Source organism: Phyllostomus discolor, chromosome 1, assembly GCF_004126475.2.
Source record: "Phyllostomus discolor isolate MPI-MPIP mPhyDis1 chromosome 1, mPhyDis1.pri.v3, whole genome shotgun sequence".
Lineage (NCBI taxonomy): Eukaryota > Metazoa > Chordata > Mammalia > Chiroptera > Phyllostomidae > Phyllostomus > Phyllostomus discolor.
The window spans coordinates 134,633,189-134,648,944 of NC_040903.2; the positions used below are offsets into that span (position 1 = coordinate 134,633,189).

Sequence of the window (15,756 nt, forward strand, 5' to 3'; positions counted from 1 at the left end):
GAGGAGGGCAGGCTTTCCCAGCCCCCAGGAGAGACCTGTGGTGACTCTACAGGATGAGTCCAGGACTGGCTCAGCGGAAAGTGAGGGTCTGATCTCAGGGTGTTTCTCATACCATCCACCTCGTCCTAGTTAGAGGAGCACTGCTTTCTTTTTAAAAAATTGTTTCTTGTTCATGCTATTACAGTTGTCCCAGTTTTTCTCCATTTGCCCTCTTCCACCCAGCCCACCCTCCACTCCCACAGTCAATCTCCACATTGTTGTCCCTGTCCACGGGTCATTCATACACGTTCTTTGACTAGTCCCTTCCCTTTCTCTCCATCATTATTTGCTTCCCCTCCCCTCTGGCTACTGTCAGTTTGTTCTATGTTTCCATGCCTCTGGTTCTGTTTTTCTTGTTAGTTCATTCTGTTCATTAGATTCCTCTTATAAGTGAGATCATATGGTATTTGTCTTTCACCAACCTTATTTTACTTAGCATAACAGTCTCCAGTTACATCCATGCTGTTACAAAAGGTAGCAGTTCCTTCTTTCTTTCTGTTGTGCCCTGAAACACCAATTCAAAAGAACCTATGCACCCCTATGTTGATAGCAGCACTATTTACAATAGTCAAGTGCTGGAAGCAACCTAAGAGCCCATCAGTAAATGAATGGATCAAAAAAACTGTGGTACATTTACACAATGGAATACAACATAGCAGAGAAGCGCATCTGAAAATACTTTTAGAATAATAGTTAGAGGTTATCCAAGTCCAGAGAGTAGTATTTTTTTTCAATCCATTTCTTGGTGGTCACATTACTTAAAGTCTCAGTTTGACAAGCCAGTGAGGAGCCTGGGACACACGAGACACCACTAACCTGACTTTGTGTTGGTTTTAAAAAGGACTTCAAGTACCAGGAAAACAGAAATAAACTCAATTATCATGAGATATACTTAAGTCAGACACACAGAAGGACTTTCTGACTAGAATGTGTACTGGACAATGGACTGCATGACTCATAGTGGACATAAGAGCAGCCGCAGCTTTTCCAGACGAATGTCTGTTGCAGGGATATGCCTTGGTCTTAGGTGTTCTCTTTTATGCCACAGGAAGACAGGTTACATTTTTCCTTCAATGTAAAAAAAATACATATGGCTTTTCATTTCAAATAGAATTGATTTGCATGTAACGCCACCGTTGGGCCCCCCTGCTACACAGCTAGGAGAGTGTTTTCACCATAGATCTGCAGGCACCTCCAGCAATAAAGGCCTTCGGACAGGGTGCTGGGAAGTTGTAACTCTTCAAAAAACTGGGTGAGGATACCTGAAATATTTTCTGCGTAGTGTTACTACACAGAAACATGGAACGGTAATAAACTAGATAGATATAATTTTTACTAACCAATACTGAGTACTTAGTGATGCATCATATATATTATCTCATTTAATCTTCAAACAACCTCCCTCCTCTCACAAGAGGTCCAGTTATGTGCTCTCTTTACAAGGAGGAACGAAATGTGCTCAGAACTGCATAGCAGAGCTCGCGCTATGACTGAATCTGGCTCCAGAGTCCACAATGGAAGTAGCATGACAGGATTAATTAAATGTTTTATAACTCTCAAAAGATTCAGGAAAAGGACCCAGCAGATAAAAACTTCCTTCCTCTAAGTAACACTTCTCTAACAAATGAGACAAGGCCCAGTCTCCTGAAAACTGGGTGGCTGTGTGCAGAGCTCCCGGAAGTGCCGGCTGGGGTTACCGCTGTGGCTGGAGTGTGGCTGGAGCAGCGGGGAGGGGGGGCGGGGAGAGGGGACAGAACGTCGCCGGGGGTGAAGCGGATTCTCACCCTCTGCTCTCAGCACAGCCTTCAACTATCAAGACATGAAGGTGGAAATTCAATTTTTAGACTCTCCAGATTCCTGCAAGGAAGTCAACAAATATCTGAAGGTGTATCACAGGGCTGTTTTTCATAAAACTCTGAAGGGGTAAATGATTTCTAAAGGCAATTCTCTAACATCTTGAAAACAGCTTCACCATGCTAACTCACCAGTTACAGCTTTGCATTATGCAATATCTAATGTGTATCATAGCTAACGAGGCTACTTCTTTCCACTTGGGAATCTTCTTTTCAAGTGGAGAGAACAGCATCATAAAAGAAAGGATGAAAAGTGTTTAAGTTGGTTTCCAACTCAGGTCAATTTATATCAAACTGAAACCCTGGATCGGTGTTGGGAAAGTGCCGGAAGTGACAAATATTTGCCAGCGACAAATACCACCACCAGTCATCTCATCTAATTAAAAACATTTCCAAATGCCATGAAATATGAATTGTCTACAATGGGCAAGAGCCCTTCACAACTGAACTTTCCTCAAGGTGAACTGAGAATGTCTGTGGTAATTTTGTTTTTCTAAATACTGGTCTACATCCTTTTTTAAAAAAAGCCATTTGTATTTTTGCAAATTAGGTCCACTAATTTATCTGGCAGAATGTTCCATGGCAAGACTACACCATTAATTTTCTAACCAATCATCAGTCTTAGCCTTTACTTAATGTTGTGAGGATTTAGATTTAAAATAAACCATACAGTGCCAGAAAACTTTCTTACTTTCTCTCTGTTACCCCAACAAGTCAGAAGTTGACTTGGGTTTTCCACAGGGATGAATTTGAGCAAGATTTCCACACTTTCAGGTGGACATTTGTAATTCTGACCCTGAAGATATTTTCTTTCTTTGGAATACAAATACCATTTCTGGAGTTTCTCGAGTTCAAAGTATTGCACTAATTCCTTTAATGGCGAGTATGTATCATGAGTTTCAAGAGGTATTAGTGTACAATAATACACTTGAGAGCTATCTTAAAAACACAAAGTAAATTCTCACAAGATGTTAGAAAGGTGAAGGAAAATAGTAACAAATTTAATCATCATAAAGAATAAATATTTCTTTACTGATAAGCCTCAACAATGTTTCTTAAGTAACAAAATTATTTTTTGTAACAAAAAATATGAGTAGCTAGCATGTATAGTGCACTGCTTACGTGTCTACTATTATTCCAAATACTTTCTCCCTTTAGACTTTAAGTATTGGTTCAGTTTTGATTTTTCAGTTGAGGAAACTGAGGCACAGATAGGTGAAGCAAATTGCTTAAGATCACACAACAAATAAAGAGCTGAGCCTCATACCGAAAAAAAAAAAAAGAGAGAATCTGAGTACAGAATGCGCACCTTTACCCATGGTCTTACAGTGTCTTTGAACACAAATTTAGAGAAAATATGAGGACATCTTCTTGACCTAAGGCTAGTGATTTTTAAAACATCTAAATATATCAAAGTATTTAGAAAGGAATTGGCTTATTTCTGTGGGATACGGAAGAGGGGCAAAAAATGCCACCTAAACTTCAACTACATCAAATGGGAATGTTCAGGACAGTATTTTAGAAAGGACTTTGTAAATTTCCGGTTTATCTTTGTTTGCCTCCTCCCTGGTGGCAGGCGGTGGTTTTTCCATCCACAGAGGCAGAGACCTCTAGAGAGCCCCAGCACGCTCGCAGAGCAAGTGCGTGCTGAGCAAGTCTGTTTGAAACATGTCTTTGTGAAACTTTAATGGAGGCTTTTTCCTCATTCTCCCTGTTGCTCTTTAGGCGATGGCCCATATATTCTCGGGGACGTCCACTGGCCTCGTGCCCCCAGAAGAGGCAAGCGCCCATGTTCCTCAGGAAAAAATGGTCACTTTGATCATGTTGCCTGCACGTCGGGCTCTCTTCACAAACAATACATTTACTTTAAAAGTTTGTTCTCACTAAAGAAAACCGAGTAAATGACAAAGTTTGGAGGGAAGTCACCTGTTAGATGTCTTGTACCACAATGCTCCCTCAATCTATCAGCAGTGACCCAGCTGCATGATCTTAAATTATATAGCTATCTGCACCAATACAACGCCTGATGCTGTGTCTCTTGGGTTCATAACCAACCTCAATAATAGTCATTTTCAGTGACAAGTCAAGAGAGCTCCAAGTATTAATGTTCTATTAAATAAATGGGCTAACAATTGGGAGCTAATTGTCACAGGGGTGCAGTGTGAAAGACTTGTACTCATAGCCTCTCTTGTCACAATAACTTTTCATATAGTAGCAATATAACCTTGGGAATGCCCCTTAGAATTAAAAAAAAACACATCCTCAAATGTAGATCTATGTGCTTTAAAATTTTTTTTTTTGGTAATTTTAGACTATTTCAATCTTAAAAAATGAACAATCCTTACTCTCTGGCAATAATGACTGAAGCTATAAAAACTCCACTATTTTACAGGTTTACTCTGTTAGATATATATATCACAAATCTTTAAAAATCTGTACTTATTTGAGGCCAGAGTACCTTCAGAGACAGACAAAAAGTCAGCAATAAACACCAGTAGACTGGCAAAATAAACATCCTTGTTTAGAGAAAACTCCTATAACAGCATGCTAATCAGTCCAAATCACACTTAGGGCATATTACTAAGAGCAAGTTAAAATAGTGCTGAGATTTGGGGAAGTAATTAGTGCTCAAAATTATCATGGGGGTTACCTTTTTTTTTCCTATGGAAAATAACAAAGGTTTAGTCTTGGATAATTAAATATACAGACGATTCACAATTCATTTACTTCACATGAACAAAGGCTCAGTAATTATCCTCCCAACAGCAGAGGGGAATGGGACAGTGTGGTTTCGACTGGGGCTCTGCAGCATGGCATGCAGTTTGCTTCATTCAACTTTCTTTAATATTATCAAATCTTTGGGATATTAGATTCTTTGCTGAGCAGTGTGAACTGCCATCCTCAAAACAACTGGATAATCAGGTAGGAAAGACCTTCTCTCTGAGACACAGCTGCCACTAGCTCTTGATTATCCTTAATCATCCCACCCTGAGAGGGAGAAATGAAAAGGATGTTTCCCTAACATAATTTCCCTAACATAGGCATACTGAAAAACATAATTGGAGGCTTCACATAAATCAGTTTGGCTGAACTTAGTAAAATGAAGCCAAACAAAAATTACCCCCAAATGGATTGGATTGAGTTAAACAAGGAGAGGACCTGGGTGTCTATTTTTGATCTTGGTAGAACTGGATAGTCTCAGAGCTGGCATCACAGGCTCCACTCAGATAAAGGTGCTGCCACTCAGAGGCGATGGTCAAGGGCATCAGCTGGAGGAAGAGCTGTATTTGAGTTCTGGCCAGATCACTTTGTACTTTGGTTGAGTTAATCTCTAAACATCAGTTTTCTCATCCCCAAATTTTAGATGAAAATACTTGTTTGTACATTTCTTGGGAGAACCAATTGGAATAAGAGAAGTCAGTACAAAACTTGGCATACATAGTGCAAATGGCAACTCTTCGCAACAATAAAAATTATTCTCAATAACTTCACATAAGAGATGAATTAGAATGAAGTGCTGATGCCATGGCACCACTTAGAAGTAGTGTGTCAGAGCATATAGACCCCTGATTTAGATTCAGAAATCAAAGATAGAATCCCAGTTCTGCTTCTTGGTAACCATGTAACTTGGAGCAAATTATATGGGTTCTCTGAATTTCAGTTTCACTGTATGAATCATGAGAGACATAATTTTCTTCAATACAGAATGTGGGAGTTGATGACAGTTTGAAAGAATCTAATATTGTGGCTTAGTACTTAATACATGTTTAATAAAATCAACAGAAGCTCATTCTTTCTGTAGAACTTCAATTATAAGTCTCCCTTCCAAGAGAGGAGACATATATACACACAAAAACAAACCGGGTTAGCAGCAAGTTTTGGATCTGTAACTGGCATAAATTGGGCAAAAACTGGCCTCTCTTAGAGGTCAATATTTCAAATGATTTTTAAAAGACAAGAAAGTTCTTTCTTCTTCATGCAGTGTCAAGCATGTCACCACTCCCCTCATACAGCGCAAGTCCGTTGTAATGCCAGCAATTGATGCCTGTGTCTATACCATATGACAGAATTAACATATTAAGCACAGAAATAAGGTCTCCATAGAATTATTGAAAATTGGACATATTTCTGTGTTATAAAATTCCAATAAATAAAGCATTTGTGCATGCTATGTCAGACTATAAGCAGTTTTTAAGGACTGATACACTATATACACATAATAAATAGTGAATGTAAGGTAATAAATTTAGGTGAAACTCTTTCAACTGTGCCTTAAGTATCATAAAAAGTTAAAAAACAAATTGTATGACATATGTTCAAGTTGCTTTTCCAAGAAATTTAGAATTTAGGAGGTTATGCCTGATTTGTAAATATCACAGAGAAGAGAAGAAGGAATGCAATGGCTTAGAAGCATGAGGGTTTTTCAGTAGCAAAATGGTTTTCTCTTCTGATGAAAGAGGCCTAAAATATTAGCAGAGGTGGGACTTCCAGTCAAGATGGAGGCACTCTTAGAGTTGCTTCGCCTCCTTCTGTAACTACAAAAAGGAATTACAACTAAATCTCAAAACAAATAGCACTCAGAACTGTCAGAAAATTAAATTGTATGGACATCTGACATCCAAGGATTTAAAGAAGCCACATTCATCCAGATGGATAGGAGGGGAAGAGATGTGGAGATGTGGAGATGGAGTGGAGAGGCGAGGAGATGCACTGTGGCACGGAGAGGTGGTAGTGGTGGAACAGGCATGGGTGGTCACACATTTATGTGTGGTGGATAAAAATCTGGAGGGATATCTTGGGAGCAAGCAATCCCAGCCCCAGGCATGATCTCACAGCCCAGGGTTCTTGCATTGGGAAGATAAACCCCCATAAATTGTGCCTATAAAAATTTAGTTACAGTGGGAGTTAGTGCAGTGGAAGAAACTGCCAGATTTTCAGAAAACTTCACTTAAAGGGCCTGCACAGTCTTAAAACATGTGGAAACCCACCCACTCTGGGATTCAACACCAGGGCAACAGCTGGAAGGGCACCAGTCACACAGGGAGTAAGTAAAGTGACTGGAAATGGGGCAAGTGCCAAGCAAACCTCCAGAAGTCAGGCAGCAGCAAAGTTCTCTCTTCGAACCCTCCCCAACACAGAGCCACAAAGCAGTGAGGTGGGTTGCTTCACTCTGGTGAATACCTAAGGCTCTGCCCCATACAATGCACAGGTGCCTTTTATAGGGATCAAAGCAGCTCTACCTAATACACAAAAACAAATGTAGGGAAGCTGCCAAATTGAGAAGACAAAGAAATATGGACTAAATGAAGGAATACAACAGAGGCCCAGAAAAAGAACTAAATGAAATGGAGATAGTTAACCTATCAGATGCAGAGTTCAAAACACTGGTAATCAGGATGCACAGAGAACTCACTGAGTATAGCAACAACACAAAGGAGGAAATGAAAGTTACAGTAAATGAACTAAAGACAAATCCACAGAAAACCAAGAGTGATGTAAAGGAAGCCTGGTTTCAAATACACAATTTGGAACATGAAGAAATAAACATTCAATCAGAATAGAAAGAAGGAACAAGAATTAAAAAAAGAAGGATAGTATACGATGACTCTGAGATATCTCCAAACATGCCAACATCTGAATCACAGGGATGCCAGAAGAAGAGGAAGAGCAAGAAATTGAAAACTTATTTCAAAAAATAATGAAAGAAAACTTCCTTAATTTGGTGAAGGAAATAGACATAGAAGTCCAGGAAGCCCAGGGAGTCCCAAACAAGTTGGACCTAAAGAGGAACACACCAAGACACATCATAATTAAAATGTCAAAGGGTAAAGATAAAGAGAGAATCTTAAAAGTGGCAAGAGAAAAGCAGAGAGTTACTTACAAAGGAGTCCCCATAAGACTGTCAGCTGATTTCTCAAAAGAATCTTTGTAGGCAGGAAGGCACTGGCAAGAAGTATTCAAAGTGATGAAGAAGTATGACCTAGATTATTCTTCTATCCAGCAGAGCTATCACTTAGAATGGAAGGACAGAGAAAGTGCTTCCCAGATAATGTAAAGTTGAAGGAGTTCATCATCACCAAGCCCTTATTATATGAAATGTTAAAGGGACTTATCTGAGAAAAAGAAGATCAAAACTATGAACAGTAAAATGGCAACAAACTCACACTTATCAACAACTGAATCTAAAAAAAAGCACTAAGCAAACAAGCAGAACAGGAACAGGATCACAGACATGGATACCATTTGAAGGGTTATCAGCTAGGAGAGAGAGGGGAAATAGGGGAAGAGATGCAAGGATTAAAAAACATGACTGGTAGGTACAAAATAGGGGAATGTCAAGAATAGTATAGGAAATGAAGAAGCCAAAGAAATTATATGAATGACCCATGGACATGAGCTAAAGGGGGGATTGCTGGAGGGAAGTGGAGTACCAAGCAGAGGGGGACAAAGGGTAAAAAGTGGGACAACTATAATAACAATCAATAAATTATACTAAGTATATTAGCAGAGGTGGTTAATGCATTAATTGTGATTAATGCATTAATTATGAAACAAATAATAGTTCATCCATACAAAACATAATCAATCTAGGATCTAATAGAGAATTCTGTAATATAGAAGGCCAAAATAAAATAACCAAGATAGTTTTCTTGAACTAAAATCACACAACTTCAACCTTCAGCCCTGCTCAGAGTCAGGGGAAGTAGAGACTGTGCTTTTATGATTAAATCAGATATGACTACCTTTTGCGACAGCATGGAGAGACCCGGAGAACATTATGCTAAGTGAAATAAATCAGTCAGAGAAAAACAAATACCATATGACTTCACTCATATGTGGAAACTAATGAACACACTGAACTATCAAGCAAAAGAGAGACAGACTCATAGATAGAGAGCAGGCTGACAGCTCTGGGGAGTTTGAGGGATGGAGGGATTGAGCTAAAAAGAAAAAAAAGAGAAAGAACCCATGGACACAAACAGCATTGTGATGATGGTGAGAGGGAGGTGGGTAAAGGGGGTGGAGGTGGTAGAACAGGGTATAGGGGGTGATAAATGGTAATGGGAAAATATAATACAATAAAACAAAATTAAATGGGACTATGTCAAAGGCAGAAGAAAAATATATAATTTAGGGTGGAAACTTGAGAGTTCAGGCATCTCATTTTTTTTAACTATCTTTCCTCAATCTTCATTCTCACAACACTCAAGTGAAACAAGCTCAAGTCAAAGGTTAATTAGATGCTTCCTGAGCACCTGCAAGGGCAAAGCCACTCAAGAGAGACCAAGACACTCGTGCAGAAGTAGGAGGCATCTAGTCTATGAAAACAACACTGGGTCTTCAAGTCCATTTGCTTATAATTTATCTGGGGAGATAAGGTGAAAACAGAATAATTAGTGCTATGGAAAGTGCCTAATACCAAAATGATCTTTAATTAATATTTGCTAATGAATCAAAAAATGATTGAGTGAATGAATGAATAAATTAAAGTACTGATAAAGCAATATATAATAAATGTTAAATATCAGAGGAATAGGCCATCCCAGGGGACTTCAAAGAACAAGGAAGGCATCACTAGAAAGTGAACTCAAGCTTCACTTTAAAATATATACACACATATATATTCATATTTATATTTATAACTGGCTATTATCAGGCAATAATAAATGTAGCTCAAGTGGTAACATTTACAAATAATATATTTACTGAGGTGAAAAGAAACAACAAAGGTCCTTAATGGTAAAATAGTATTATCCTTATTTGGTTAATGGTTGATTCTGAATAAATGCCCTCAAAATTAAGGTTAAGAATTATGCTTCTGAGTCTTTCAACTGCCAAGTATAAATGATAATATTTGTTTTCCACTGTCACTGAGGCACTGGCATAACTAATATTATTTTAAAGTACCTGCTGATTACAAAATGCAAAACAATTGCAATAACTCTTCATATGACCCTTCACAAATTCATTAAACTCTGAATAAGTTTCTCTAGTAGAAAAACCAACACCACTTCAATTACCTTTCAAGAGATCTCTGCTTTTTGCAATTCTCCTCCTGCACTGCTGCTGCTATTAAATATGTCTGCAGCAACCCGTGTACCAAAAGCTATAAAATTCTAATTGTTATAATTTTCGAGCCTGTAGAATCTGATGATGATTTTCTGCTGTTGGCTAGTTTGATGGTTCCTATATTGGGGAAAAAAAGTGTTCTCTTCATTTCCACCATCATTTACCTATCTGCATAGTTTAAATACCAGTAGGCCTTCAGAATATAGTTTAAGTGTCTGGGTGATGATAAAGGACAATTTGCAAGGCAAATGCATTTATCAGCCTGATCTCTTGACCTAAGTTTTGATGATGCTTGTTGAGAACTTTGGGCATAAAGCTTGGCCTTTGGATTTTTCCCATCATCAAAATACTAGTTGTGTTAGTATTTCCTTTGGCTAGGGAAAAGTAGCAGAGTTTAAAAGGTTTATAGGGTCAATATGAAAAAAACTTCAATTATTTAAGACCACGCTAGCATGAAAATAATGCATTCAACAACAGAATCAGTTACTGTGAGCAAAGAGAAAGTCTAAGCATTAACAGCCAGTGAAGTGGCAAAATGCTTGTGGTTTTGTCCTCTCCCAGCCAGAAGATAAGAATCTTAATCAGGAATTGGGGATTATAGAAAAAGATCTTTGTTCTGATTTGTTACATTAAGCTTTGCTAAATACTTTATTTTATTTGAATTATGTACATTGCAAAGAGTGGCATTAGGTAACTGTGTTCTAGAGGAAAAGAAATATATACTGTGCCCCTTTAGTAGAACTATTTTTAAATTCTAATAGAATTTCAAGGTTATTATCTATTTCAGATCAACAGTGGGGGTCAGAGTTCACAGCAGCCAGAATTTACAAACCTCCAATGGATTTTGATTGACAGCAATCATCATCTCTTCAGCATCACTGAGGGAACAAAGTACAGGTCAAGACAGCGGGCGATTTCATCTGTCATTTTTAATTATCTAAATGATATTCACAGACAAAACCTTTCCCACCCATCAGGGCATCACATTACCATAGACAATGTTTGTTTAAAGAAGAGGCCATAAAATCAAACAATTATGAATGCAGACAAGCCTCGCTATTGACTGCATAAATAATCAAGCAAGAGTTCCAAAACTCTCCACTAATGAATTGGTAGATTGCTGGCAGGAAGTGGCAAGTAATAATACAGACAACAGTCTAATGTTCTTATTGACTGTTACTGAAGCTGAACTATAGTCACAAAGATTCAAAAGTGACGTCAAGTGAGGTTTCCATAGGAGCAGTATTGATAGCGCTACACAGCTAAAATACAAGCAGTTAACTCTTGACCTCACGGTAGGACCAGGGATCCCCCGAGAGCACTGAGATGCTCGTGGTATAATACATCTTGAACTGAGCCAACAGCAACAGGGGCCTGACAGCACTGCTACACAGGCAACGGGCACTTCTTTTGCCACTAATTACATAGTGATCTCTAATAATTCAGCTGCAACCCCCAAAATTAACTCAGTTTCAGTTTGTTGCATGAATAAGTAAAGTTTTCTATCCCCCTCTTCTTTTCTTTTTCTTTTCTTTCTTTTCTTTTTTTTTTTTTTTTTGAGAAGTGGAAGAAGACTATGGACCTAACCTACATGTAACTGGTAGCAGCTGGTGAATGCAAAGGCCTGGAAGCAGAAGGTACTGGGCCTGAGAAAGGTCTCAGACAGGTCAACAGAACTTGCACGATGTGATGCATAGTTGTAAATAACTTCTATCCTCTGGTGAGTGTATGTCATACCCAGAAATATAAATTAGTGGCCTCTATTTTTGTAGTGAATCCTTATTTCTTTATTCAACTATCTTCTCATGAGAAGTCTTCCCCAATCCCCGCCACCATTTTGTAAACTAACAGCAAATAGGGTAGCCCCAGCTTAACAGATACCATTTTGATGGGTAAAGGAAATCATCAATTAATAATGCCCCCTATTAAGTAAAATATCTTGCTATAGGCACTTTATTAATAAGCTGCTAATTGATAGCTGTTAGCCATGACTTTCTCACTCATCACTCTTCTCAACACATACAAAATGCTGCCATATCATTTCATACAAAATAATATTTTAAATAAATATATTTACTTCAAAAACATATCCTAGAGCACAGGTGGCAAACACAAGACCTGTGGGCTGCTTCTGGCCCTCCACCTTGTTTTATCCGGCCTGGCACCTTGTTTCTACCCAGCGGCATCACCAAGCTCTCACTTAACTGTTAAGGAGTAGTTACATTTATACAGTCCTAAAATTACATTCGGCCCTTTGAAAGTGACCGCAAGGCTGATGTGGCCCCTGGTGAAAATGAGTTTGACACCCCTGTCCTAGAGAAAGAAAAAATTATCACAAAGGAGGATTTAAGGAGTGAGATTTTGTACCTCAGAGAAGAGTTTACACCAGCAAATGATTTTCTACAGGCACTCAGCAAATCACAGCCACAGCCACGGCCATGAGACTGATAGATCACTTTCTGCTGTTAACCTCCAGGTTCCAAGTTCACATTTTATGAATTGAGAATACTTTGAGTAGGAGAGGAGGGGAAAACATGGAGTGGAAGAAGGCAAAACTCAATTGGTAAGAGACTAGTAATGAGGTAGAAAACAGGGTGACAGAAACGGTAAGACATAAACTGTCTTTGTTTTAGCAAACGCTAGGCAAACAAAACGCTGTAACACAATTTCATCTATTAGCTCCTTTCCCAACTTCCAGATCCTTTGAAAACAGTCACAACAAAACACACAAAAAAGTGTTGTTTCTTTATAAAAAGAATATTAATGAACAAAATAGAAATAGACACAGATACAGAGAACAGAGTGACAGCTGTCAGAGGGGAGGGGTTTGGGGGGCTGGGTGAAAAAGGTGAAGGGATTAAGCAAAAGAAAAAAGAAAACTCACAGACACACACAGCAGTGTGGAGATTACCAGAGGGAAAGGAGGATGGAGGCAGGTAGAGGAGTGTAAAGGGGGGATAAACAGTGATGGAAGGAGACTTGACTTGGGGTGGTGAAAACACAGTGCAATATATGGATGATGTATTACAGAACTGTACCCCTGAAACTATAATTTTATGAACCAATGTTACCTGAATAAATTGAATAAAAATTAAAAAATATATATTGATCTATCTCTTAAGCTAATAAATTGCTACTGCAATTCTGAGCTTCAGTACTCCTTAACCTATTATTGTAATTTTTAATTATATTAAAATTTATATGAAAAAAATAAAGCATACTCACTGGCATCAAGAGACCTAGGTACAGATTCTGTCTTCATCATGTATTTGCTAAGTGACCTTGAGCCTGTTTTCTCTTATCTATAAAATGGGAATGCTAACCACTATTTCATTAGGAGATTATGAGGGTTAAGAATTCAGTTATATAGCATCTGATAAATACTCAATAAGTATTACTTCCTTCACTTCCCCTGCAGTTTATATTTGTTTAATATCTACATGTTACAATTTAGGAGTAATTTAAAAAGCAGGAAAATGAGCTGGTTTGCATTTCTGTACAAAGTAGACAGTGACAGGAGGGACTGAAACCCACATGTCCTTCAACTATTATCTGTTAGTCAAATTGACTTTTTCAATAAATATATGATCTTATAAGGTTGTTTTAAGTTGTTTTCTGTAAACTAATAATGTTGACCCTAATCTGAAAGCTCTGGAAATGTTTCAATTGCTGATTTGTTAGAAAAAAATGTTTTTATTCAATAAAAGAATCATCTTCATCAATACAACTATTCTCATATTCATTTGAAATTCAATTAGTCATTTCTAAATTGTGGTATGTTGGAGATAAAGTATATCTGGGAGTTTGATCCAAGACATTCTGCTGCCATCAATACACCCAAGGGTGAACATTTCTCTGAAGTTCTGGAAGGGACAAGAAAAATAACGTGGCATCCCGCAGGATTAACTGCAAGGTTATTACCATTGGCCTCCCTTTGTGCTTTTTCTGAATCTGACCATAAAAACTTCAACACTGTGTCTTCTTAGCCCTGGAAAAAATGCCACTTCTCTCTTTCTACCTCCATATCTCTCAAAAATTAGAGGAGTCTTTAAAACAGAAGAATCCTGGCTAAAAATAAAAGTTAACAATGTTGGAAGTGAATTAAGATATGGGCCAAAGATCACGGCCTTCTATTTTCCCTCTGCTTGAGTACATACGCTTATCTTTTAATGTTTGATTTGCTTTGGTATTATAATATTTCAGACTTCTGTGCCTTAGTGTTACCCTTATCATTACCTTGATGGGCCCTAGGAAGTTCAATGGGACACATATTATAAATGACAGGGACAGCTGAAAAACAAAATCTACAAATGTTCCAAGGCACATATTTTTAAAAAAGGACAGGGCATGCAGTGTGCCTTTTAGGTACTGGTTTTTTGTTTGTTTGTTTGTTTGTTTTGTTTTTAAGGAACAGAACTACATATGTTAAATTACAAAAGATGGAAGGATGCAATTATTTTAATTTCGAGAGAGTTTAGGAATGAAGTGCAGTGACAAAATAAGGAAAAATGAAACAGGTGTTGCCCTTCTTTTCTCAGGGTAAGTACAGATTTTAAAATTCTAGATCCCAAGAATGCAATGTAGCATACAAACACAGAAAGCATACTCGTCCCTACATTTTAAAAATTGGAACATAGAGGCATCCACAGAATTCTGGGCAGATTCCTGGCAAAGATTAAAGAGAAGGAAAATGCATTTAGAGGGGAACATCCATTGTCTCCATAGTTGGTACAGCACACTCTACAAACTGGCTATCAGATCTGCCCTCATCTCTTCACAGAGGCAGACACAGCTGGATCGGATCTATAATGTAATAGGGGATGAGGTGTCTTTGGATAAGGGCCAGCATTTTAATTCCTGTTGAAAGAAATATTGCTGATAGAAATATTGACTGCTAAATTATTCTGAAGCAAGAACACGTTCTTTTCTCTGTCACTCCAATCTCTGATATAGTGAGCCACAGTCTCCTGCGTTGTTCTCAGATCACTGTCTTTTAGAGGAGGTGGCCCTCTCTCTACCCTGATATCACCAGCAATCTGGTCTGCATCTTTGTCTGTGTGGCGAAAGACAGGATGAATAGCTACCAAAAATTCCAGAAGGGAGTGTGTGCTTTTCTGCCATAAAATAAAATCATGCCAAATTAAAAATACTCAAAATATAATAATTATTTATCTTTATTACAGAGTGATGACAGTCTGAATGAACTAATTCCTTCCCACCTACCTTAGTTCAATCCTACCCATCTCTGATTTCCTCACACCCAGGTTTTGTAAATACTGTTGTATTTCTCTTTTAGATGAGGCATTTTAGATGACATCTGAAGAATAAAATTCTTTCCATGGAACAACATCTGGCTGACAGATGACCATATGACACCCTTCAAACAGTACAATATGTCACTATCAGAACAGGACTGCCGGGAAGTATATATTCAAGGTAATATTTAATGTTCAAGTCAAAACATAATGGAATTATACCAGCACTTAGTATGAACACACATAAAGAGTGGAAACAACATGCTTCACTCAAAAATTATTTGTTTGGTTTATAAAAAAGGAGAAAAAAGTGTTATATTTTATAAATGCAAGAGCTAGTCATATTTTAACTCCAAAATTAAAAGAAATGTTAAACTTATTTCTTTTCTAAGATGAATAATCAAGATAAATTTAACCTCTTTGTTTTATCTTTAATGTCACACAAAAAGTTATTCAATAAAATTAAGATTGTGTCTTCTTCAGTCCCAAGCAGCAGCCCCTGCTTGACTCGCCCAGGACCCGAGAGCTGCACTGCTACC

General features: G+C 37.9%; 1 protein-coding gene across 5 annotated transcripts in view; it reads right to left on the bottom strand.

The window, feature by feature from the left end:
- NPAS3 (neuronal PAS domain protein 3) overlaps positions 1-15,756 on the bottom strand; it is an 854,510-nt gene that overhangs the window by 397,590 nt on the left and 441,164 nt on the right. The window lies entirely within an intron of this gene.